General features: G+C 43.5%; 1 protein-coding gene across 1 annotated transcript in view; it reads left to right on the forward strand.

Annotated features, from left to right (window-relative positions):
• Nucleotides 1-7,074: 7,074 nt before the first annotated feature.
• LOC128445030 (neuronal cell adhesion molecule) overlaps nucleotides 7,075-27,706 on the forward strand; it is a 75,837-nt gene continuing 55,205 nt past the window's right edge. The window contains exon 1 of the mRNA XM_053427772.1: nucleotides 7,075-7,316. The gene's annotated coding sequence lies outside the window, so the exon portion shown is untranslated. The remainder of the gene's footprint in view (nucleotides 7,317-27,706) is intronic.

Genomic DNA, 27,706 nt, shown 5'->3' on the forward strand with positions numbered 1-27,706 from the left:
CCTCGCTGCCTCTCGCCTCTAATTATGTGAAGATTAGCTGATTGTGATCTGAGGGAAGCTGCTGCGGATCCTCACAGGAAGGAGGCATGTGCGGATATCAAGTCGGCAACTTGTTCTCACAACTGCATAATTACTCAAACAGAGATCTGCTCTGATACGCATCCTTACCTCAATTTCCAACGTGCTTTGCTTGATTACCAACAAATTGTGATGTATGAAAATCCTGACTGCGGGCAGATGTGGAACTGCCTGTGTCTGTCGTCCTTCTGAGTGTTGTTTTGTGTGTGGGAGGTAATGTGTGCATTTTTTCAGGGGAAGGTAATTTGAAGTACCGTCCCTGAGCTGTCCATCATAAAAGAAAGGACGGTGAGATGAGATGTGTCTGCAAGGCTGTGCTCAGGCACCTGGGTAACGGCCCTGGCCGGTGATAGATCACATTTCCCTCCAGCATAAACACTTTACACCGGCAGAGCTCTCCGACAACTGCTTACACGCATGAAATCACAGCGATGGCCGCAGAAGGTAGAGGACACAAAAAACAGCATCAACGGTGTGTTCTGCAGAGGAAAGAATACATAGTGTAGGTCGTTTATGTATGTGGTTTTTTATTAGGAATTTAACAGCAATACAAAGCAAACAGTAGAAGTAGACAGTCACTGAATATATAATGAAAGAGTATCCTACATATTTTTCAGTCTAAACACAAAAAAGTTAAGGTTTAGTTGTAACTAATGAAACCTGTTAATTATCAGTTTAATTATTCCACAAAATTCTGATCTTTTCACAGATGTTTGATAACCTCCAGTAACTGAGAATAACCATCACCTCTTGATAAAGAGCCGTATTCTCTTGTCATCTACTGATCTATTAAGGATACATTTAGAAAATTATTATGTGCTCTTCAGTCTGTTCTGTTTTAAATCTACAGAAGCAAAGAGGTGTTACATTTCTGAGAACAAAAGGAAGTTGTTTTGTTATTTGTTGACAACTTTTCTGACCCCAAAGCACCAGAATGATCAACATAGAGCAATTTAGAAGTTATTTGCTCCTCTGTAACTAATGACCTAGCGACTTTAAAAGAAGATATCACATTATTTGATATCTTTTAACAGAAAAATAACCGATCAACCCCTCACCACTATGGTAAGTAAGATAAGGTAATCTAGTTCAAGAACTGAGCTGCAAAAAAGAAATTACCAGTCAAATTTGTTCCATACATACATAACATGTTCCTGTGTACACCTGTCTACCAAGTCATTTCAGTTTATTCATTGAGTACATTTAAAAAGGACAAATGTTAGCCAAGGTGCTTCACAGAGAGATGAGAATCCCAATCAAATGAAAAAAACACATACATACTGTAGTTACGAAGATCAAGTGAAAGAGCAGATTACATTCAGTGGCACCTAACTTCTGAGTGTAGTATTCCTGGCTGCAGGGATTTCTGTGAGATGTGGTGCTCACCTCTTCAGCTGCTGCACCTCGAGACAAGATCAGAACAATTGCTCTGTCCACTGTGCTGTGAACACCAGCCGTCTGCACACGTTTGAAATTCTTTGTTTGATCCCGAGGAGTCTTGTCTCTGATCACATGTTGAATCTCCAGACTGATCCACGGTAAGTTCAGTGAGTGAGGAGAGTGGATTCACTGACAGTGATGAGGAGGCAACTCATTGTTTTAATGAATTTATTTCAATTAAGGACATAGTGTCAGAGATGTGAAAACCTGTTTCAGTTTTTGAGAGAATGTGGATCAACTTTCAGTTTTGGCTCTTAAAATTACCCTTGACCATTTTCTCTTTTTTAATTTGCTCCTGTACTTTCTTCCTATGACTCATAACTGTGACACAGAAGTGAGGAAAGATTAAACCCTTAGATTTTGTAATTAAAAACCAGGGAAATGATTAATTTAACATATCAATTCTTTATTTAACCTTGAGGTTAAATGAGAAGATTGTGGTCATTTTTACCTCGACTATATTTACACCTGTGTCTCTGTGTTGGTTAGCAGGATAACCCAAAACATTTTGGTACAGATTTGGAAAAGGGGCGAATCTAGATTTTGTTTTCATCTTTGTCTGTTTGTCAGCACCATTACACAACAACTACTGAACAGAATAACACAAAACAACATGGGGAAGGATGTGTTGTGGGTCAGGAAAGAACCCTTTTTATTCTGGGTTAGGGGGAAACGAGAAATTCACATTTTAACTTAAATATCTTTAATGGCAAATTAATCATTTAGGTTATAAGATCACCTGCTTGTTTTACCTTAAAAGTGTTAGTGTTCAGCATAATTTACAATGTTGGTGGGGGGGGGGGGGGGGGGATGAGATGGAATAAAATGCTTTGGTTTTTGATACAATCACAAACATGGCAGAAGAAAATCAACAAAAAAAATGTTTTGATCTACAACTGTTCGCTGTATTTGTAACTGAAAAAGAAAATCCACAAATCATGAACCAAGGACTCACATAAGCAATGGCTCCTGTTTCTCCAGTATACCCACAGGTGCTCCATGTAGTTTAGTGTAACTATATCAGTAGACTCGTGTCATGCAACCCCTGTGTGTTAACATGATTAGGCAGCCGGTAAAGGCCGCTCCTACTCAATATGAGGAAGTTCTAATGTAATTAAACAGCAGACTGAGAGAGGAAATGCATTCTCCACTGATGTAAACAGAGCTGACTCATGAACTCGTCCCCCGGCAGTGATCACATCAGTAATTTGATTTCTTTTGCACCTTTGGCCAGAACTCCACACTCTGAATACGGATCCGTCTCTACAGTCCATGTCATGCGGATCTCAAGGGGGTTTCAACAAGTACCTTGTTTTCCCATCTTTGTAGTTATGTAACTTCAGTTTATCCTCAGGGCGGCTGCTCCTCAATTACACTTCAGTTTCAGCTGCAGCAAATAAACCCAGCTCATTAGCACTCAATTCGTTTTTTGAGCAAGTAGCTGATGATGACAGTTGATATCAGGGGTTTAATTTCAAAATATGATTGGTACTTTTTTAACATAAAGTGTCAGATATACAAGTGCTAGAAAACAAAACCTCAGAGACCGTCAGCTATAACGGCCCAACAGTTCCCTTAATTAATTAAATTCACTAGATCCAGATTGTTATTTTGCCCAGCACCAAAATTGCACATCTCATAAAAATCAGTCCCCTAAATGCGTGGGATTTAAAAAAAGTCAAGATCCCTGAATTATTCTCTGAGAATAAATAAAAGAAACTCTATCTTACAACATAAACGAAAGTGAAAGCTCCCTGATCATGGCCCGCACCAAAATCCTGGGGGGCTATGGCTGTGGGGGGAAGAGCGGTCATCCATGACATCAGGGTCATCAACCCTGCTCGAAGAGAAAGTGCTGCACAATGATGCACCGTGCGTGAATGTGTGTGAATGGTTAAATCTGTACTGTAAAGCTCTATGAGTGGTGATCAAGAATAGAAAAGTTCTATACACAGAGGATCTACTTGAAGAAACCATGATGGCCGTTTTCTGACCATTTATTCACGCAGACTCGTTTAGGAGTCGCTGCCTCTTGAGCAATGATCTACAATCTGTCGTGTGTGAAGCACCATCATTTTTTTTTTGCTATTATAGTGTGGGAGTGTTTAAGATTACAGAGAAGAATATCTGAGAAGATGAAGGGGGGGTCTTGGTCAGTTTGATCTAAGCCCCCCCCCCCAGGCCCCAAAGTCTCTTGAAACGCCTCTGCATATATACAACAGATAATAAAAGAGTTCTTATTTATTATAATCAACCCAAGGCATGCTGAATACTGTGACCCATTAAGAGCTGTTATATGATACTGTGAACATATTGTGGCTCTAATGTTGCCTCAGACTGTGATTTGATATAAACTCTGACTGTGAGCCTGGTGATCTGTGTTGATTCTGAGTTACTTAATCACCACCTCTGATGGGAACGAGGCCATTTCATGGTTGGCTTGCCGGGGCTGCATCTGTTATCTTCTTTGCTCTGAAACGAATATAAACAAGTCAGGGAATAAAATCAGGCCAAGTGATGACTGTGTCCCTGCCGCACAATAGCCACACAACGTTTTTTGGCATGTCAGCGAGTGAGGATCCAGCACAGTAATGGGCACAATAATTGGAGTTAGCAATGCGGCAGAGACGACAGCCTCCTCTGGTGGGTTTGTACATTTCTCCACAAAGCCCTGACGAGATTCACCAATTGCTGAGTGCCAACTTAGTCTCCAGGGGGCTGTATCCATGAACTTGGGAAAATCCCTCAGAGTATTTTGTGGATAATATGCAAGGGGGGAATTAGGAGAATATTTTAATGAGATTCAAGAGGTGTTCAGACGTATCCGGAGGCAGTCTGAACCGAGAAGCGAGCGCTATTACAGTTCCTCTCCTCCCAGTGTGGAGCTGGGGAGGAAGATGTGAGCAAGAATCCCTGTGTCCCTTCATTTGATGATGAGGGAAACTGCTGCTCTCCATGCTGGGGTGTTACGTCCAGCAAATGACCTTGACCATGTGTCAGCATCTCTTTCTCTCTGTTGTCAGTCGTTCTTCTTTACATGTGCTGAGGAGTAAAGCCGAATGCCTCAGGAAGTGTGTAGCAGAAAAACAAGAAAGATGGAGCACTGGAGAAAGCCAAACAATGTTAAGGGAGATCAGGGGTTTTACCCTTTGAAATAGAATTTGTTGTAGTTGTTAAGGCTTCTTATGTTGAACTGCATTTCAACATGTCTCCAAACGGTTATTAACTGTAAACGCATTTCCATTTATCGTCAGATCTGTGCCACAGCCTAATTTTAGCTAATCTCCGTCAACCATGCAGCCTCCGGATGGCAACTCAAATCAGAAAGCCTGTCTCCTTGCCAAAACCAGGCTTATCCCAGTAATAACTGCATCACTTGCTGTCTGTGTTTGATGCTGTGGCTGCAGATGGCTACCATGGCTAAGCCTGGGATAATGTGTATGTGTGTAACATGCACTGAGGGGGGAGAGCGTGGCAGCCTGAACTAAGAGCAAACCGTTGCTTTTTTAAGTCACATGACCTCATCGTGCCGAGTCGTGGTTCATACCACACAGCTACATGTGTGATTATCTCTGCAGCTGGCTCTCAGTGGGAAAATGGTACCAGGACATACAAATGGATTTAAGTAAGAAAGGCCTAGCCCTAGAACATCTGGAATGAAGTCCAGTGTCAAAAAGGTCATGGTGCTCATATTTGACTCCCTCCAACAAGGAGGTTATGTTTTCACATCTGTCTACTTGATTTGTGTTTTGTCTGTTTTTGCATAATCTTGCTTTAAAACAAACCACTGGGTGGATTTCCATGAAACTTAGTGGAAGGACGTGGTAAAGATCAGTGAAGAACCCATTCAAATTAGTTGTGGATCAAAGAATTTGTATTACTTTCTTTAACATTGTGAGATAGTCTGAGTTTTGAGATATTAACTAAACGGTAAGTGGCCTTTATTTATAATGATTTTTACATTCACTCTTTCACACTTTCATACAGTGCATCATTGTGCAACACTTTCTCTATGCGAAGGGGCAATTTGGGATTTCAGTATCTTGCCTAAGGACACTTCCGTCAAAATTCCCTAATTTCCCAGAACATAAATAATTGGTCTTGGTGAAAAAATCGGACATGTTTTGGGGACTGATCTCTAGGACTGTGTGTAATGCGATGCAGATCCATATAAAAATCTAGATCTAGTGAATTAAATGTGGTTTCTTGAGGGGACTTTTGAGCCTTGGATGAGGCATGTGCTCCACTGAGTGCCATACCAAATGCACTTTGTGGATTTAATGTTTTATTCCAGTTTTTTTTTTACCTTAATTCACTTTTTTTCCATTTTACAGGCCTGATTAGGGAAAATGCACAATTGTTAAGCCTTTAAGGCTTAGAATTACTTCAGTGATGACCGTTATTAGTGCTTGTAACATTTCCATGATGCTTAAATGTAAAAGTAACAATACAGCAGCTAAATGAAAGAGCCTCTCCCTGCTGTTAAAGCACAGAGAGGGTCGTTGCCTGGCATATTAACTAGACAACTTTTGGCTACATCCAGAGAGTCGTCCAGCTGTTGTCCAGCTGTGGTTGTGAGCCTGCAGGGGGCTAGAGCAACATTAGCGTGTATATATTTGGAGAACAATTTGCTGGAACGCTTGGCTGTACTTTTACACCTTTGTTTACAAATGTGCATATTTACAGATACACTGGGGCTGGTGCAGTTTGCCCTCAGTCTGTGGACCAACTTGAACGTGTCTTCTTCTACGTCCTCTGATAAACTACAGCAGTGGTGGACCACAGTAATAAACCTTGTGTCAAAACCGCCTACACATCATCTTTTGATAATTAGAGTTATTTTTATTTCACCATATAGGATTTACACAGACATTCAAAAGTGCAGATCTCCGTCATGGCAACAATAGTAAAAGCATAATTTGATGTTTGGCAATTTGTCTTCAAAGTAAAAGCACAACATTCGTTTTGTGGTCGCAATGCTTTATATCCAGCTTTTATTTTGTAAATTTGTGAACTTTGATCTAGAGAAAAAAAATAATAATACCAGTCCAACAAATAATTCAAAGATATTTCGATTATGTCATTTCACTATCGTCACTGCAGATAAACCAGGTAGGATGAACACAAAGTTGTCTAACCGTCACCATAGACTTACATAAATGTTTCCACAGAACATCCAGCACCCAAACAATAACAAGGAACAGTATATTGTAGACCTGCTTGAGGAGAAATCATTAATGACAAGGAATCGTTCTGAAGCAGCTCTGCAGCATTACCAGCACTAGGAAGGTTTAGAGCAAGCACTGCACTACTTCTTTACATCCACATAGAAATCCTATGGGGCTGGTTGTGTTATTTGCCATTCTGCATTTTTTGGAGATGTGAACTCGACCATACAGAATCATTAAGTTTATAAATAAGTCAATGTTATTGATACCGTGTAATGGAAAGGTTCGCTTTACTCGAGGCCACCACCATGCATCGGCGGCGGCGCTGCAGTGCGCGCAAGGGGGATTGCGCACGCCCCGGAGTGCTGCTGCGCGCCCCCGCCTGCGAGTGTGTGTGTGTGGCTTTGTGTGCGTGAGTGTGCATGAGTGTATGTGTGTGTGAAGTGGTGGGGAGAGGAAGAGGAGACCAGTGACACAGGCAGAGGAGACAAGTGCAGGAGGCTGTCGGCGCAGAGGAGGCTCTCCGCGTAAATACAAAGCACAGCCGACGCATCGCTCCTCCTGACGCAGGGGAGCGGAGGAGATACACAACAACAACAACAGGCTCCGTGCTTCGAGGGGAACGATAAGGTGAGCTGAGTGATATCCATTCATAATAAACACGTGTCGTGTGGTTGTGTGTACGGTTCCGCTGTCAGGAGTTTGTGGAGAGGGGAGCAGCACTTAGGATGCTGCGAAGGCGAACGGAGGAATCAGCCCTGTCCTACTCGGGAGCACAGAGGAGGACACCAGGGGTTGTGTGATTTTAATGCTGGATCTGTGAGGAGGACACCAGGGGTTGTGTGTCTTTAGTGCTGGGTCTGTGACAAACACACAGTTAGGTGTTAGCATGTAGCGGTGAGGAGGGAGCAGGTGCACGGTTTCAGAGAGTCAAACCCGAGATTGACACACAGAGAAGATGCTGAGAAAAATATCTGTCACTTTTCTTCCAGTCTGAACCATTTTGGCTTCATGATATACAGATAGATAAAAGATAGATAGAATGATGGATACATAATAGATAGATAGAAATATAGAAAGACAGATAGATACATGTTTTTTTCATGCTGTGTAAATGAAATTGCTGTCCTCATTCACAAAATCCCCCATATCCTATTCCTTACCGTCACCTACGTTGTCTGAACCTTTATGATCCGTCTTTTGCCTCATAAACGATAAAAAGATAGATAGAACGATCGACAGAACGATAGATGGATGTTTTTGTCCCTCTGTGTTGATGACATCCCTGTCCTCATTCACAAAATCCCTCATATCTTATTATTTGCTGTCACTTTGTCTTAACCTTTAGGATCTGTCTTTGGCTTCACGATAGAGAGATAGATAGATAGATAGATATATGGATAGATAGAGAGATATATTGATAGATGGATAGATGTTTGTGTCCCGCTGTGTTGATGAAATTGCTGAAATCCCTCTTGCCTTGTAAGCTGATTTGGCTCACCACATGTTTAATTCCCTTCATATTCATATCACCCAGGTCGGCCTTGTTTTGACTGACCACTCAGTTTGTTTAGTCTCATTCGCACAATCATCTCACTCAATCTAATTATGGCTGATCTCCTGAGACTCACCTCCAGCATCCCATCACGCCATTTCTTTTTCACAAAACAACCGCTCCACTGGAAACCCACATTCCCATCCAATCCCCCTCCTCGTCCTCCTCCTCCCTCTGTCTGCTCTTGGTCAAAGCTTCAGCCTCACCCCCCCCCCCCCCCTCATCCCCAGACACTCTCACTCACTCACACGCAAACACACACACACACATATGCCCCGGCTGCACACTTTCACTGCCTGCCCGCTCAGATCCAGCCACGTTAATACAATGCTAATGACCCCTGCTTCATTGTCTGAAGCTCTTGTTCTCGCTGCTCTCTGGACGGGCTGACACACTTTCCAATAATGTTGATTCACTCCGGAGCGGGACTGTTAATCTCTTTAAGAAGATAACAATATCCCCTCTATCCCAGCCTTATGTCTGCTTTGCATTAATTCAAAACAGGCGGCAAAACGTGTGCCCAGACAACCACTTTACAGACGCACGTCCCTGACTTGTTGGTGGTCGCAACAGCCGTGAAGTGTGACCACGACGCGTCAGGAAGTTGCTTGACTTCGGAGAGAAACTACTCTCCGAGCTTCCACTGACTGGACGTTTCCAGCTCATCTGACCGACGTGGAGAAATCAGGACGAGATAGTGACCTACATTGTGCTGCCATCTTTACTTTCACCCACAGCACAAACGGCACTAGGCCGGCAGATTTGCATAACTAAGGGATTATCACGACACACGTTGGCTGGAGTTATTGTGAGAGCACCAGTCAGTCGCAGAGATGACCCCGAAACCAGTGGCGGGCAGCTCTGCTCCGGGGGCTGTGGGAAAAGCTTGGGTGTTGGAGGGAAAATGCCACTTATTTGGCAGCGTGGGCCGCACAAACACGCAGGCTATGTGGCGAGAAGCGATCAACGCTCCTTCTGTAAGCGGCCGTCTGTGGCATTGTGAACTCTGCCAACAGCAGGATGGGACAAAGTGTCTCATAGATGGAAAGATTTGCTCTGTGTCACTTGTGATGATGCTCATGACATCATCTCTGAGAGGGAACTGCTGTGAACCTGAGACACTTTCACTTGATGATTCATTTTCTCCAAGGACGCACTTTGCTTGTGTAGAGGAAAATGCACTTTTCATGTATTCAAAGGTGGGACTTATATAAAGTCCACACATTTCTTTGAGAGTAGGAGACATTTACAGTCAAGAGCCTCTCTTCTGTATGGCATCGGTAAGACCCAACATTCCAATGGATTCTAGTTATTTCTTATTTGGGTCTAGCTGTAGTTTTCACCATTTCAATGATTTATGATAGTTTGTTCTTCCAAAACGGTCCCAACTGTAAAAGGACAAGAAATTAGTAATGAGACTAGAGATGAATTAATTTTACAGGCGGTGCTCGTTATCAACATCTCTTTCCAAGTTGATATCTTTGTTAGCGTCTTGTGTGTGGTTCCTCTTCTCTATCCTTAGGTTTTTGTATCCTTTTACTTTTTCTCAGTTTTGCCTCAGACTGCCAATTTGGACACATTGACTCACTCACACATTTTCTGGACCTTTTACTTGGGAGCTGTCATGTCGGGAGCAACTGACTCTGACATTCTCACTTACAGCCCCTCCGAATGTACAGAGTTCAGTAATTCAGTCTGAAAGGGCTGCTTTCAGTTCAGTGTGAAAGCAGCTTATGTGAGAAAATAAATATAGTAACTTTTTGGACAGATGTTTGAATGAATCAAGAATAAGCTACAGGACATTTCTAGACAAAACAGGTAGTTGTTTAATCAAGAAAATGCTTTGAAATATGTTTTAAATAATACAAAATGTAGTTTGAATTAAATTGTATTATTATTTTTCAGCTCTTGATGAGATATTCAGACAGGACACCCGAAATGTTGGTGATAAGGGAAAACTGTGTGTGCATGTACAGCTACAAAACATCTGTGCCTTTTGTCCCATGACTGCTCTTTACTATTGAGGCCATGTTTCCAGTTCTCTTGTCACGGTTCAATTTAACGACCAAGACTATAAAACTGAGGTGAATCGTTGTTAAATACAGTTGCACGGCCATTTCTCTTTCATGCAAAATTGCACCAGCCCAAGTTCAATAATAAAGTGGCATCATAGGTCACTGACAGCGCTGATTGACAGGATGATTGAGCTCGTGTGTGTGTGTGTCCAGGCGACACGTGTCCTGGTGCCCTGAGTGGGGACGATGCAGCAGCCGTCATGAATAGAAAGTGCTGTGCTGCTCAGCTGTGATGAGGCTAAATCTCCGGGGACTGATGGAGGCCCCTGCCATCCCATTAGTGTCACCGGTGTTTCTTCCCAGTGAGCCCATCGCACACAGGAGCACGGCACGCTGACACGGCCCGGTCCTCCTTGTCACGGGCATGTTGGTCTCATTTCTGGGCTGATGAGCGCCTCATTAGACCACCAAAGAGGGAGCGGTGTGCCCCCCCCGCTTCACGGCTGCACTTTAACAAATGCATGCAGGGGCAAAGGAGTGCATGTAAAGAAAGACATACATGTTCATTATAGACAAACTCTCTCTCTTTCTCTCTCTCTCTCTCTCTCTCTCTCTCTCTCTCTCTCTCTCTCTCTCTCTCTCTCACTCTCCCTCTCTCGCTCACTGCTGGGTGCAATTACAGTTTCACACTCAGTTAGGCAGGGGCTCTAATGGGGATTGACACCTTCCTGCGATCCACTCCACATGGCTGCAACTGTTGATGTTTACATGCCGGACCTGTTAATATTACCATGAGTGGATGGTGACAGATGAATATCAGGTGATTTATATGATGCTCACTGACAAACTCACACTGTTTACTGAGTAATAAGATTAGTCACTTTGCTGTTTTCTGTTTTAATCTCCTGCGACACCACAGCTTCACTTATTAGTTTTTGCTGAAAGGATCAGTGGATTAATTGATACGTTCTTTAAGAGAGAGTTATTTAGCAACTAGTTTTGATTATTCATTAATCATCGAAGTAATTTCTCTAATGAAAATGTTCTGGTTTCAGTTTTTCTGCTTTATATCGTATTAAATTTAAAACCCACCATTGGGAGGAACCAAAACGTTAATAATTAAAGACCTAACAAAATGAATATAACTGTTTGTCGCAGCCCTGGATTTAATGCATTTATCTGTTTTCTATCAGTTTATTGAGTGTTCTGGGGTTTTGGAAAGATGGTTGGACAAAACCAATACGTGAAGCTGTCCCCTTGGGTTTTCTGGGAAGGTTTTCACTTTTATTTGACATTTTAAAGACCAGTTGGTTGATCAAATCAACAAAAACAACAAACATATGGCACAGTTTTGATGATTTCATTCATCATTTGAGTAATTTTTCAAATCAAAAATATCTTTGGATGTTAGACTACTTGAAATGTCAACTTGACCTCTGGGATATATCTTGGGACATTTTCACTTCTTCTGGACCTTTCATCCATCCATTATTTACACAGCCTCTCCTCTGAGGGTCATGGGGGAGCTGGAGCCCATCCCGGCTGACATTAGGAGAGAGGTGGATTACACCGTGGACTGGTGGCCAGCGTATTGCAGGGCCAACATATAGAGATAACCCTGACACTGGACTGTGGCAGGAAGCTGGAGTAATTTTGGAAAGTAACGCTTGTCTTCTATGAGTTAAGGTTCAGTACTGTAAGATTAAGTTGGCAGTATAGTGGGCAGATGGTGAAAGAGTAGCGGTCAGTGCAGGTGTCCCTGAACGACTCACTGTGACCGAATCATTACGCCAGAGTTCTTCACCATGACAGTCATGAAGCCCAATCAGTCAAGGTTGCCCAGGGAGCTGCCATCTCCCACATCAGGTTTTTACAAGCCCCAATGAGAACACAGCATTTAAAGATGCTCTTTTCTGTTCAAACCAACTGCCAGGGAGCGGCAGCAATAGATTCCCGTCTGAAGTGGCAGGTTGGGATAATGGAGTGTAGTGTTGTGGGTTTAATGTTTCCTCTCTACCCCCAGTAGAGCGCCTGACAGGTTAACTAGCTCCGTATACCAACTGGATCCGGCTCCCAGTCGGCCTTGAGTTCAGGGACCTGAAGTGAGCAAACGAGGATGAGAATTGACATGTGGGCTCAGGCAATTTCTTCTGAAGTCCCATAAGATGCTTTGCTGTGTTGCCCCCCCTCCGCTAGAAGAAGCAGAGGGAGGGAAAGTAAAAGTGGGAGTGTTTTGAAGCATTCAGGATTGCAGTGGGGAGGAGGGGTGGCTCATGTACCTCAGTCGATGGTGAGGAGGGACAGGGGGAACAAAGGGGGTCTGTTTTCTCTGTCTGTACTGGTGGGGCGGCCGTTCGAGCCTCTTTATTGCAGTGTGAAGAGGGGGGTGTTGCAGGGTTATGCCCGAAGACATCCACAATAGAATCTCTGGTGTTTGTACACTGTCCCTGCTGAAGAGGACTGAGTGAGGCCGTCCTTGTTGCCGAACGCCCCTGGCCAACTTTGGATGGGCAGCAGATTTTGGGGAGCTAGTTGGTGGCCCAGTGGCAGCACATAACAAGAACCAGTGCTTCCTTTTCCTGTCCTTGAAACAACAGGAGGTGGGCATCGCTCCACCGACATGGCGTATGCTGGCCAAAATTACAGAGTATTCAGGAAGAGAGTGTACTTGAATGCTTTCTACTCTGTTTTCAAGTCTCCATCCTCGCCTATTTGCATGGAGCTTAAGAAAAACTCCTCGGCCGAACATCCCACTCCCGTTGGCACAGTAGTGCAGCCCACTTGTGCTAATAGCTCTGCAAATATATCACCACAGCTCTTATTCCACTTGTAAAGTCGGATCTGTAAATAATGAGCGCTGCCAAGCGATCCTCCACAAGCCTCCACACTCTTACCAGCGGGCCATTGAATGTTACATCCTATAAACTTGTCAACGAGGGGGTCTGTGGAGATTTAAGCGGAGCAGAGGCGTAGATTATCTTTGTTGCCCCAGCACATGATGCAGCAGTGGCTGAATCAACAGGAAAGAAGGGGACACTTGGCTGTCAGCTCATGAATAAAGTTGACATGGAAACACAAAGTGGCTTTGCCATGGTTCAGGAGGCTCGCTGACCTCAAGGTCTTATTTAGGCCAGGCCCTCTAATGCCCTTACCCTCAGCCCCACCCTCTACCCCCTCCCACACCCTGGCTGAGGGTAAGACACCATGTTAGCAGTACAGCAGCCACCACTGAAGGGCCCTTAATCCAAGTGGGATGACAGCTTGGCGCTGGATGCTGTTTCTGTGGCGCTGAGACCAATGGGCTTTTCTTTCTGTCTTTTTCATCCCTTAAACCCCCCAAACCCAGCCACAGGAATCCTGGGAAAAAATTCTCCCCGGGGAGACAAAGGCACGGGATGGTAAACAAATTCAAGTGTGGATCCAAGATTCTTCCTCATTCAGCGAAAGAGAACGGTTCATGTCTGATGAGATATCAAAAGCACAAAACACAATGCAGACAGCTTTGTTTTTGTGTTTTTTTATTGTGCTGGCGCCACATGTTGTGTAAAAAACATAATCTACACCCAGATAATCTTCGTCCGGGCTTCAAAATGATTGGGGGAGATTGAGGTCAGAAAACCATTAGAATCATACAATTTGCTGCCACTGTAAAACCAAATCCCCTCTCCTTCCCTTTACACCAATCCACTGAGCCATCCAGAGATCACATGAGCACGGCTCATTAAGTAACACATATATGGTTTCAAGTCATTTACAGAGTAAAAACTGTTTTTAGCTACAGCGTCTGAATTGTGGGGATTTTCTGCTGTCCATTCTTAATTGTACATATTTGTTTTCTGGACTGTTGACGGGAAAAAATATCAACAATCATTCTGGGCTTTGGAAGTTTTATTTGATCATTTCTGAAACAATGGAAATGTATGTAATCAATCAAGAATAATCAACAAATGAATCTATAATGAAGCTGATTACTTGTAGCCCTAGATTAAAAATAGCCATAGCTGCCATAAATATGTATTTATATTGTATTCATACTATATGTGTGCCATGTTAAATTGGTCTTCCTTTGCCTGTAATTACACAGAACAAATCACAAATCATAAAACTGATTATAGCATTTTTCAGGATTGCATTTTTTATCAAAGTCATTATTTTTCAAACACCACAAGAAGAGACTTGTCTGATTTATTAACAAAAACCCAAGTACAACCACCATGGGGTTGACTCTGCTCAGGCTCTGCATGTGCCAGAGCAATTTAGGATTGAACACGAGCATCTGAATAGCAATCAGTATAATCTCCTTGTGGTCAGTCGTTCGCTGGTTTCCCAGCACCGGGCATCTTCGGGAGCTGGAAGAATGTAATTGTCATGAAGATAATTCCTTGCTGTGGGCTAGCAGGGCCCGGCTGTGAGGAGGGGACGACGGACAAATGGCAACTTCATTTATCAGGATCTCCTCTGAGGCTGGCTGGCCTGATTACCCAATCAAATGTCTAGTGTGGCTCAGAGCTGTCTGGACCAACACTGGGGCTTTTTCAGCACTGCGCTCTGTCTATGTGGAAATATCAATGAATCTTTGTCAGGCTGCCATGCTTTACAGCCAAAGTGCTGTGGTGTTGATTCAAAGTCCCTCATAGGAAATTAAACTATTAATCTTTAAGTTTGTACACATTTACAGAAGCAGAACTCGTCTTTTCCGTTTGCTCTGTTCTGTGTAGATTTTAAAAACACAATTGGATCATTGTATTTTGAACTTGGAGATGAATGGCATTCCTTACGTTGGTTTTAGGTTGTATTGTGCTGGCAGAGGATGAAAAGCCTCTGGTCTGAGGCAGACCTAATGCCCGGGTCTTCAAGGTTGGCTGGTTCTTGGGCCTCTCAGGGCGAAAGGCACAATGACCACATCTCTCCATGAGCGGAGCAATGGTGGACGTTTCACTCAAAGGGGTTACTGCGTGACAGGTTGTACGCCTCCATAGATCCTGTTCTTTCAGTCACTGGTCATTTGTGATGTGCCCTATGAGACACACTGTGATTTGTGAATATCTCCTATACAGATAAAATGTGATTGATTGATGTGTCACTGAGGTGGAATTCCTACAGCTCCTGGTTTTGAACTCAGTATGTTGATTGTAGTTGACATTTCAAGGCATGTAGAGGACTCAGTTTTGTGTCAAGGGAACTGTTTGTGTGGGATAACAGATGGAATGGTTCCTGCACTGAGATGCTCTGATTCGTTGACTTAAATACACATCTGAGGTTTTTATATGATTGTTAAAACCCACAGTAAAACATTTCAATTTGAAATGAAACTGATTCAAATTTCCTTCCATAGACATCAAACCCTCATGACAAAGAAATGTCGGTGGATTAACTTTTTTATTTTATAGCAAAAATATAGTAAAAAGCAAGCTAATGTTAGCTTTAGGTCATTATTAGTTTGCTAGTCAGTCAGGTTATTGTAACTGGGAGCTTACTGTCGTTTTTACCACAGAGCCTCAGGCAAACCAGTGGCATTCATTATGTCCCTGCATATTTTCTGAATCTATAGATTTCCCTGTTTTCTAACTCTGCCTTTAAATGTCAGCGTCGTTCACAGCTATAGAGTCTAATCAGAGCAGTATAAAGGAGCTACATGGAGGTCGGGCTGATTGGATTCTCCACGGTCACCAGCAGTGGAAAAAGTCGAATTAAGCCTTGAGCGTCCCGAGTCAAACTCCCCAGGATTACCCTGGCCCTGCACCCAACACCCCAACCCTGAGAGAGAGTGATAACTAGACTCCCATAATCTGAGGCTGGGGCTGAGAGGGGGGGTGATGAAATCCATGCACACTGAATCTGACGTCACCACAGGATCAGTAGTGTGTCACTCGCGGCTTCCTGCCATATCAGGTAAATTCAATTCAAGTCAAAACGTCACAGTTTGAGATTTACCGAGTCTGCAACAACACAGCAGGACATGGTGGGCGTAGCTGCTGTAATTTCAGTGTGTTTTAGTGAGATAATGATTTTAAAAAGAACGGATTTCATGCAGAGCTTCATCCGTATCGTTAACAATCCCCCAGCACTTTGAAGTCAAATTAGAAGTGTGTCTGTATATGAGTGGAAGCGACAGATAGATTAGAGAAGAGAATCTCTCCCTTCAGCCCCCCGCCCTCAAATCTGCCTTTTGAGACGAAACAAAACCCAGTAAAGTATCTTCACCCCTTTGTCCTAACTTTTAGGGCGTGGGCTGGACGTATGCTCTGAAATGTGGAGTTTGCTTTTCATCCTCTCCTTTGTTTGAGTGAAAGTACATGTTTACTGTGGTCGTTGCTCTTTAACAGTGTTTTAAAGAGTCCGTTTGTGAGGAGAAGAAGTCACAATGGGAGGCCGCTATTGATCAGGTGATTGTCCATAGGAGGTGGAGATGAAGGGGAGAGGAGGTGAGGAGGGTGAGGGGTCAGGATAGGGTGAGAGACGGGGAAGAGCCGGTGAACAGGACGTGCTCGGCCATTTACCAGGATGTAACCACATCTGAAATTTTACGGCTCCCTTCTTTTGATGCTGAAAACAATGCACCTGCTGGAGGCCTGAGGACATGTCCTCTCCCAGTGTGTCCTTCCCAAATTCTGTAAGGTCTCACTTGCCTGTGGTATCCTAGTATAATTATATAAACGGCTCTTTCTTCTCGGACAATCAGTCTTTTTCTTTATCACTACAAAAGTTTTGAAGAGTTGCAGGAGCTCGTCCTCTCTTCTTGCCCTCTCACGGGATTCAATTGTTTGTGAGTTGTGTTTTCCAATCTAGCATCAAATTGCAGCCAGAGCGAGAACTGAAAATTCTCCTCTGGCCTCAAAACAAAAGCCCCTGAACTGGTTTCGCTCGGCCTGTTTATCTAAGTTGTGATTCAGGCTGAATGGGATTTCGTATTTGGAGTGGAAGCGGCGTTTTGGCAGCAGTGGCGGGGCTGCATCCTTGACAGCCATGGCGAATATATTCCTTCCAAACAACTGGCTTTAAGAATGACTCCTGATTAAAACCTACCACTGATCCAATGCACTGGTATGACTGAGGCCCATGTGAAGCCTTGCTGTTTTATCCCTGTGACTCATATTGTCTGGAACTATAATGGAGTAGGTGGCCACAGAGAAGCCATGCAGCACAGCTCGTCATTGCACTTGAGTTTGATTGACACGCCACTTCTTCTTTCACATCAGACATGGTGAAATGGTTTAAAAGTGGCTCTTTTACATAACACTGGACAATTGCAAGCCTAACCTCCGTCATTCACCGCTGGGCCTCTGTGAATTCAAACTGGAGCAACCTCAACATATCTGTGTTTTGTAATGCTAAAATTAGCAGACTCTGAGGCATGTGCTTGATAATAGGGCAAGAAAACAGTGTTTCTGAGCTTTTTACCATTTGTATTTACCAAAGACGGCCTCGGAAATGAGACTTAAAACATAGTTTTAATATGGGAAGTATGAGTGGACAATATGATATGGATGGTATATGCAATAAACATGTATTGATATACATTTATATATTCAGTTGAGAATGTTGGGCTTCAGTTTTCATTCTTGACCTTGGAAGAACCGATAATTCTCCACTCCTCCAGAGCTTTCAGTCACATTTCATGTAGATGTTTTAGTTGTCATTGTATGATGACAACTCTCCCCCTGTGTACAACAATCTGCCACCACATGACCAATACTCCTTCAATCAAGGTGCATCTTCACATTGAGGCAAAAATAACGTGAATATTTAATCATACCATGAAGCAGCCCTGCAACATTGTCGACAATGATAAAATATTACAAACAATGTTTCAAAAATATCTGGTTGTAGGCCGTAGAGCTTGAACCCTAACTTGATTAGTCGAGTGACAGTTAAGTTATCACTGTTTTGAGGTCAGGGTTATTTAATTACCAACTATTTTGATCGTTTATTATTTGAGTCACAGTGCAAGCAAATATGATTAATTACTGCTTTTTCAAGCCTTTAAAATCAGAGGATTTATTACAATTTCTCATAAAAACTAGTGGCACTCAGTCAAGCTTATACCTCGGCCAAAGCCAAACAGTTCCCCTTAATTAAATCAAAATGCACCAAATGTCACAATCTCCTATACATCAGATCCCTAAATGCCTCTGATTTATTTCTCATCCAGATCCATGAATTATTCCCTCGGAAAATGGAGATGATGTTGAAAAAAAATATCTCGCAAACCCTGAATCCTTCCCCTGATCAGAATCTGCACCAAAACTTTTATGGGGTTTTCTGTCTAGTTGGTTTTGTAGTGTAATCCTGTTCACAAACAAATAAACATACAAGCAACCAACAAACAAAAGGGAGAGGATGAAAACACAACCTCCTTGGTGGAGGTAATAAACGGAAAATCTTTGGCCCGTGGTCGGAGAAAAACAGCACATTTCCGTTTGTGACTTTCAGATGATATTCAGGAGACACAGCACAGTTCTATCATTTTATTGTTATATCATCCCGGCCTCATGGGAGAGGCTTTATTCAGTCCTTGCCTTTGCTCCAGTATCACTGTGCCGATTAGATGTTTTGAAGTGGGACAGTCATGCATGGATAGTTATTCTCTAAGCTTTAAACATGGATCCCTATGATCAGTGTGGCCACTCTGACTGTAACTATGACAGTGCGGATTAAATACTTCACATGAAAACTTATTATTACTCCACATGGGCTAATTTAATTTACTCTCTTTACCTCTAACTTTAAACTAAGCTTTCTCAGAGGAAACAGGATAACAGCCTCCTTCAATACAGTGCATTGTGCTGGATGATTTAGCATAAATGAACACATCTGTGACACAGAGACATTTTCCCTCATAGATCCACATAATGGCACCGCTCAGCCGCGCTGAGTGCAGGAGTGCTACTCTAAATGTTTAATGGAGGGATAAGGGATAAGGGGCATCTACTGTCTTGGCCTGCATAGTGTCTCATTCCCACCTGGCCGAGCTCCAGTGCTCACTGCAGCACTCTGACCCACCACACTGCTGCATTCAGACCGGATACAAGGCCTCATTGGAGACTTTAAAGCTGTGCTCAAGTTATTCTCTGTATTGACAAAGTTGTGTAGAAGCTTCCGACTCCTGTTCTGGAACTTGGTCAGACTATAAAGTTCCTCATTCACTCTACTCTTGTGCACTCATGTTTTACTTTCTGGCTCCCCAGCCTCTGTGATGCAGTAGCACGCAGGTAGTTGCACCACCACCCACCAGTCTGTGTCCCCCCTCAGCCTTTCGGTGAAGCCCTGGCCGTCCCTTCAATGGCTCTTTCACTGCCGCTCAGTGACAATGCATTTTTTTTCTTCCATGCCATAAAGCAGATGCTGTATTATAGCGGCACAATACTGGGCCCATCTGAAACTGTTTTCCATGTGAATGGCACACCGGGATCAGGATGCCTACCACTGTGTGGGGCTTTTTGACTTGCCACTCCATTATGAGTGCACACTGGACGGAAAAGGAACGGGCAGCTTCCACTGGCATTGTGATCACTGCATAGAGAGAGGAAATGCACTATAAAATGCTGATCCAGGCTTTTCTTCCAGGTCTTGGACTCTTTATATTAACAAGAATGCAGAGATTACTGTGACATCGAAGGAGCTTGTCAGCAGCCACACTCAACAACAGGAAGGAAACTTGCAATTTAAATATTTGTCAACCTACAGAAATGGTTAAGTCTATTAAAATAAAGTAAGTGGATCTGTTTTGCTCTTGACTCTGGTCTTTTCAGACCTCTGTCCCTTCAAGTCAACAAATCAAGAGTTAAAAATTAAAGTGCAAACAGCTTTAGAGGCTTAAGCAGCGGAACAAAAAAGCTGTGCAGTTAAATGATTGGCTTCCTTTGTGTGACTACTACCTGTCTTCTCCTCTGTTGTCGTTTTGTTGACAGAGAGTTGAAGAGGCTGCCCTTGTTCAGAGATGTCTGCCCTCAGGGGCTTGTTGCATGGTGCAGTCCTCCACACCCTATCCCTTAGAAACACTATTAAAACAGAGCCGAACCAGCACGGCCGCTTGACTGACTGAGAGCCTGTCAGCGAGACTCTTAGTTTCTAATTGAGCACTCAAGCAGAGAGGGACCTTGAGAGGCCAGAGGTACGAGGCCAGACGAGCCGGTTGGTCAGTCCCCCTTCACAGACTTGATTTCAGGCTGAAGAAGGACCCGCTGCAGACAGGCACCACTCAGACCTCCTCCTGATGCTAGGGTGTCCTTGGCCCCTCGCAGCACTCAGAGGGCTTATCCTCTCCGGCAAGGGCTCCTTGATGTCTCCAGTCGGTCATGTCAAGGACACACATCTGTCATGTCAGGAGCCGGGAGAAACAGCGGTAGCACCGGACACATAAAAGCCCAGACAAGGACAAGTTAAAGCCCATAAACCTGACTCCAGTGCCACCTCAGAAGAAGGACGTCACTATGGGAAACAGGGAAGCAGCTGTGGCTGTATAAACCAATTGTATAATTACATTCCTGCCTGTGTAGTGGGTTGATAGCATGTTGCTTGTGTAGCTGAGGACACAATGGTGCTGGCTCCAGGTTAGAAATGTTTGAACAGACGATTCAACTTGTATTGTGTAACTTCTGTTGTATCTAACATCCAGTGGAACACACGGATGTAGCAGCCCACCAGCAGCTGACTGCAGACCTGTGTTGTACAAGTGTCCCAGTTCAGCATTTAGAAGCAGTGCACAACCATTAACTTAATCTCTATAAAGAACAATCCATATTTATTTGGTTGATCATGGGTCAAAACTTGTTCCTGGCCTTTAGGCAACTACATAAGCTAGGTGTATGTGTGGGGGGTGGGTGGGCGTGTTTTCACCCTGCCTCCCAGCACTGCGTTTCCCACGAGAGACACTTCAGTCAAAACTTAACTATAACTTCTCCTGTGGTCATCGATAGGTGGATATTGATGAAAGACAATGTCACAAGGCACAATTGTAATAATATAAATCAGGTCTTAGAATTGCAGACACTTGTTTGACTGGCAAGAGAAAAAGGTCAACTTAAACTTGACTTTTTTTTTATTCTTTGCACAAATTCTTCTGAGAGCACAAATCAAAAAAGTTCCTCAGCATCTTTGAGAAGAGTTTACCTGATTCAAACTTGCATTTTTATTTGTCCAACCTTTTCCATCGAAGACACCTGGTGTTTACCAGATGGAAAACTCTTTTCAACTTGCCTCCTTCCTCCATTTTGAATTATAAATAGTGGTGAGCTGTTCTTCCAAATTAAAACAAGTTCACAAAATCTTCCCTGGGCTTGTTATCTAATTTAGCAGTGCACATCTGTCCCATGTTGTTGTATCATTTCCCTGAGGAGAACAAGGTGTCCTCTCACAACTGCAGCAGTGTTAGTTTTGCTTTTCAAGAACGTGTCAAAGGGAAATTCTGTCTAAGTTGGGAATAACAAAGTACGCAGCACAGAGAAATTACACCACTGAGGAGATTCATGCCTGGATACCTGCAAATGACGAGACTGTTGTCTCCACCAAAATAAGAGAGGGCCTTTCCCTGCAGCGTCTTCTTATCCAGTGTCTTTGACACGGTGCATTCAGCCAGAGCTCGTCTGTCAGCTTCATTTTGTCACTAATTTATTCATTTAAGCAGTTGCAGCCACATTCAAAGACAATGGTGCAGAAACTCCGAGTTGAATTAACCTCAATAATTATGCAGATTTGCGGGAAGAAAAGCTCAATTGTTACACACTTCTCAAAATTCCTGCCCCCTCCTGTGCTCGACATCCAAGTCGAATAAATTACCAGAACCAGAAAGATATTCCAGCGTCCCTCCTCAGGATCCTCTTAGAGCAACACTGCACTACATTATTTTCACGAGAATCGAACCCTGCAAGGTCAACCATTCCTGTTTATGTTTGCATCACCAATGGTTTTAACATAGTCCTCAGTCTAATGGAATTGTCGTTCAATGTGAGTGCATTATCGTGTGCCGGCAGAGCAGTGGATCCATTTTCTCGAAAACATTTTAAAGGAATCCACTTTAAGTGTTTCCAATAAAAGGCCAGGTTTAAAGTGCTAATGGGGCATTTGATCAATACATGAGCTTTTCCACCGTAAATACCAATGGTGGTTGAACACGGGTGCATTGGAATCCATTACGTGTTCATGTCAATGCCGGCGCCATTTGAGCTGCAATGGGATGTTTATGGATGTTGTAGTTTGGGCTTGTGTCAGATCAGCCTGACATCCTATAACTGTAGAACCTCATTCAGGTAAACACAATTCAATGTTGTCCTACAGTTAGTTTAAATTCTGTCCTGGCAAACATTTGGCCCGTTCCATTACATGAAAACAAATATTTGAACCTAAAGAAAACTTTATATTTCATGTTTCATGCATTAACTGGCAGGAAAAGACAAGGAGACACGCTACAATACTTATTCTGTTAACTTAAAGACTTTCTCCAAGTTTCTCCAAAGTTATGTTTGACAAAACTTTATTCTACAGAGCTCTATTTTACAGCTAATTTCCTGAATTCTTCTTCACATCCCTTCTAATTACAAGTATAGTTGCAATGTTACTTCTTCAAACAAAGTTATGACAAAGTACATTTTCACAATTTCTCACTGGGTTATTAACATCCCCTTCGTCTGCCTGCTCACTTCCTTATCAAATAACTGAGCAGCACAGATCTCCCAGTTAAACCTCCCATTCCAAACAAACAATAAGCTTAGATGCATGTTTGTCCTATTTATTTTTCAGATTTCAAGATATCAGATACAGTTTCATTATTTTTGATTTGATAATAAAGCTTGACCCAGCCTGTTGACCTCTGATAGCCTGTGCCGCGTCACCAATGTCCGCTGGAAATGAAAGTTCCATTTTTCCATGGCCTGGGCTGTTACATGAATTTGACCTCTGCCTGCACAGGGGATGGATGTTTCCAGTGAGGCTTCACAAGTGTTCATTCGCCTATAGCTTAATGCTTGTCAGTCCAACTTATTGTCGACTATTGTATGTAAAGTTGCCACAATAGAAAAAGTCATTACATAACTTAGCCGCGCACTAATGCACACGCTGTTGCCGCGCTGTGTCACTTCAACAAACAACACCTCTGACTGTTGGTGAAACAAAACAAGCTGTTTGCCCGACCTACATCTTACATAAATCGCTTTTAATAGACACATGAAAGAGTAATTGATAATTGGAGCTGTTGACACTGACATCCTGACTTTAATTCAAAGGGAGCATTTTTAAACTGAGTGGAACTACAGGTCAGAGTGATGAAATCCGGCCTTAGATATAATCACACAGTTGAGATAATAATAATGTATTTGCTGAATGTGGAAGAACAACAATAACAGAGGCCCATTTTCAACAAGGGCAGCTGAAACCCCTTCCTAATGCACAGCGCAGAGGAGGAGATGAAAGCCTCCCACCGACAGTGAGGCTGGTGCTCAGCCCGTCTCAGATGAAGGCTGCTGATGGATCCGGAGAGTAGGAAGCCCAGCGACGCTGTTTTTTCGAATCGGAGCAGACTGATTCCAACAAAAGTCTCCTCCTCATTGTCTGTGTTTACTTTTAATTGGTTCATCATCTGCAGCTCTAATGATGCAGGATCGGTCAGTGGTGGCCTGAGTCTCGTATCATGGTTCTCCCTATATTATGTTGTGATTTTACTCATAGTGACCACAGCCTCCTCTAAATGCTGCTGGTTACTCAAAGACAACATGTACCGAGTGTGTGTTTGTGTTAGTTTAGGGATATTCCTCGTGAGGGTGAATTATTGATGCAGTGTAAACCCAATCTAGCTCATGGCAGGTGCATGGTGTGCTGTTTGCTGTGTGTATATATGTGTGTGTAAGTGTGTGTGTGTGTGTGTGTGTGTGTATGAGAAGTTGTCAAACTGGAGGAAGAAGCAGTGCTGTAATTAAAAGGCGGCACAGTCTGCAGTCCTGCCCACACACATTCAGCCTTTATCCGTATAGATTTGAAATGTAGTGCCATGACCACAGCAAAGTTCACAGGTACTGATGCTGCACAGAAAACAATCTACTTCCCTCCTCCCTCTTCTTCTTCTTCTTCTTCCTTCAGTCTCAGTTGAGCAGTGCATTGTTTTTCTCTCCCTCTGTCTCGCTCTTTGTGCTCTCGTCTCTCGCTCGCTCGCTCACAAACTTCACAATATGCCACACTCGAGCTGCAGCCGTCTTTTATTGTGCAGCATGCAGACAAGCCGCTCGGAGCCGAGCAGTGATATCATCCCATTGTGCCTGTGCTGTCACCTGCACCGAGGAGCACGGGGTCCAGGCAGGAGAGGGGAGGAAGAACGAGGTGGATGGAGAAAAAGCAGGCAGGAGTCTCAGGAGAGAGGAGACTTGCGAGGGGAACGGAGGACAGCGTGGTCTCCCTCCACTGGGCCAGTTAGTACCACAGACCTCTGCGAAGACTCCTGGGACAAACATCAGAGAAGGACAAGCAGTTACATAACCTACTGTGTTTTCTTTTTGTCTGTCCGTCTGTTAGTTAACTGAATTTCGCCGAAACTACTGAAGAGATTACTAAAAAGCTTGGTGGAAGGATGTGGTGCCGTTTAATCCAAAGAAATGGTGAAATCCAGGGATTTTGTTTCCCTTTCTGTCCGACATTTGTGTCAGTTGTTCAACAATCATTTGTTAAGCTTGATGTGAAATCACAGACACTCTTAGGACTTGTTTGACATATAAATTCTACTGTGTCATCCAAGTTCAGTAAGAGCCATCCTTTCTCTGATCCGTCCACTTTCTCAATACTTTCTAACCACTTGACCGCAGCAGAATTACAGGCAAGGGATATTTTTGGTCATGCACACGACTCTGCTGCTCTTTCTCTATACTTTACTCTGTAATGAACTCTAATCACTTCATCTCCTCATGTACAGATGTTTTATGTGGATGCCTCAAACAGCCCGATTCTTGCTTTTTTCCTTTAAGGCCTTTAATGATGGAGCCAGCCCTTCTAATGGTACAGTGTAAGAAGGCCTATATTCACTTCTGGTTAACGCTTCAGTTATTGTATTGAGAGGGAACTAGCTAATAGATGATCTTTAGAGGTACATATAGACAAAAAAATTGGGCCAACCTGCTTCAAAGACTGTGAACAGGGTCTCGTCAAACAGCTGCACAACCTCACACGCACACACACACACTTACAGTATAAGCTCACACCTTTGCAGATTCTTGTAGCAGGAATGGACACACTCTTTTCCCACAAAAAACACACACTAAAGACTCTCACACACACACAGCAGCTAACGAGCCTCCACCGCCACATCTTCATTGTCTTTTTTCACAACTGCTCCTCTCATTTGCTCCTGCCTTTGGCACATACTTTCTTTCTCTCCTCTCCTGTATTTCCCATCTCTCCGTCTCCCTCACTCTGCATTTTTATCTCAGCTCCGGCAGCAACCTTGTGTGTGTGTGTGTGTGAGTGTGTGTGATTGTGTAGACTGGCTGATTAAACCCTTCAGCGCTTTCTTCCTCACAACTGTTTGACTCGACTACACCTCAGCACCACTAGCTAACTTTGGTTGGTTTCACTAATATCAAAGTTATTTTCATAGGAATATCTGTGAGCAGTATGAGTGTTAAAGCAGTGAACACAAAATGTGTTTTATTATATTTTCGCTGTTCACTCATTGTGCGCTGTATGGATTTTGCATCAGAGGTGGAGTGGGAGGAGGTGAAAGATCAGATTGTCAGTTTCTGGATCCACTAGAAAGACCATGACTTTTTGTTTGTGATATTAAAAATGAAAAGCACGAGAAGCCTTGGCTGTGATGCTCCAAGGTTTTTCTCCTGGCTCTTTCTGTGTTTGAGGGGAAACTCTTTTGTAGCCTATGGGAAGCATTCAGTTCAGTGCAGGTTCTCCAGCAGGTGTACACAGCTCTCCACAGCTGGACTCGCTTGAGTTTCTTAAAGGTGTTTCACCAAAACGCAACTGTGTCTCAGAGCAGCTTCACAGAGCCAAGTCTCCAAGGCTCATTCAACAACTCTACGTTTGAGTTTTAAAAATGCATCACTGTTGCTACGGTTACACCTGCCGTCCACACTAGTCTGGAGTTTTTGAGCATTGAGAACTGAAAGTTTTAAAAACACTGCTAGCACCATTTTTATTTGTTTTTTAAAACTCTTGATCTGAGTGTTATTCTGGTCACATGCTATACATTTTTAGGGCTTTTAGTATGAATCAAGTTTATTACTGAATACTTGTGTGGATGGAGATTGGTTTAGTTTTTAAAATAGCATTGTTTTTCTCCAAATATTTGACAGCCCCACGGTTCCTTCTAAAATACGGTGGTTGTGTTTGTGTGGTGGACCCAGTATGTGCTCTTGGGGGGTTTAGGTTGTGGAGACAGGTGGTGTGAGAGCCGGACACAGCGTGGGTGAGGATGAAGAAGAGGAGATGGAGAGAAATCTCATTCCCCTCCCGCGGCACTCCCAGGATGTCTTCTGGAGACACCAAGCTCCCTCAGCTGTTGTTATGGTTCCCTAATGAAACCTAATGAATGCTAATGAAACGTAATTCAGCGATGGCGGTCGAGCAGCTCTTTACTTCTGTAGCCGGGTTGTAAAGTAACGGGTGCAAAATGCTTTTTCACAACGTTAAATAAAACTGCAGTCCAGCCATCCGGGCTGTGGACAGTGTGTAATGCGTCAGTGGTGCGAGCTGTGTGTTGCTTATGGCTGCAGTGTTGCTCCCAGTAATGAACAGTCTGGATGACGCACCCCCGTGCAGCATCGATCGCACACTCTCACACAGACGGCGGATGGAAATTGGTCCTGGTGGGGAAGGGTAGGAGGTGCACACATGCCTGCACCTTCTGTGGACACATATGGAAGCAGGGATCAGCACACATACATACTGTGTGCTTGTGTGTGTGTGTGTATGTGTGTGTGTGTGTGTGTGTGTGTGCGAGTGTGCGAGTGTGTGTGTGCGAGCGTGTGTGACAGTGTGTGTTTATTGACGTCTGTGGGTGCTCACTGGGCCGAGGATGATCTTCTTATTGGTGGCAGTATGGAGCTTATAGAGAGGACCGTGCTCGGCAGGCCTTTCTCTCCCTTTGCTGCAGAAGTCGCCTGGACGTCTTCCACCTCCCCTCATGTCCTCAGCTGGTGCTCTCTGCTGTTGGAGACAAGCCCCCCCCCACACACTGTGTCAAAACCAGGCTGTAGTGTTTCCTCTCCTGCCTCATTACCACATGAATAGTTACCATTTTGCCTTATACTGTATTGCTATTGTTGGCAAGTCATTCAATGTCACTGGCTCGTACATGGTGCGCTAACAATAGCCAAATGAGGAGGGGTTCCTCTGTCAGATAGTGAAAATTGGTTTTATTATTCAGCTGTATTACAGTAGTTTTATGATTACCCACATTACAGCATGTTGTATGCAAGCCAGCAGTTTTCCACCTCAGTGGGATTATCATTAATAATTCC

The sequence above is a fragment of the Pleuronectes platessa genome, chromosome 7 (assembly GCF_947347685.1).
Source record: "Pleuronectes platessa chromosome 7, fPlePla1.1, whole genome shotgun sequence".
NCBI lineage: Eukaryota > Metazoa > Chordata > Actinopteri > Pleuronectiformes > Pleuronectidae > Pleuronectes > Pleuronectes platessa.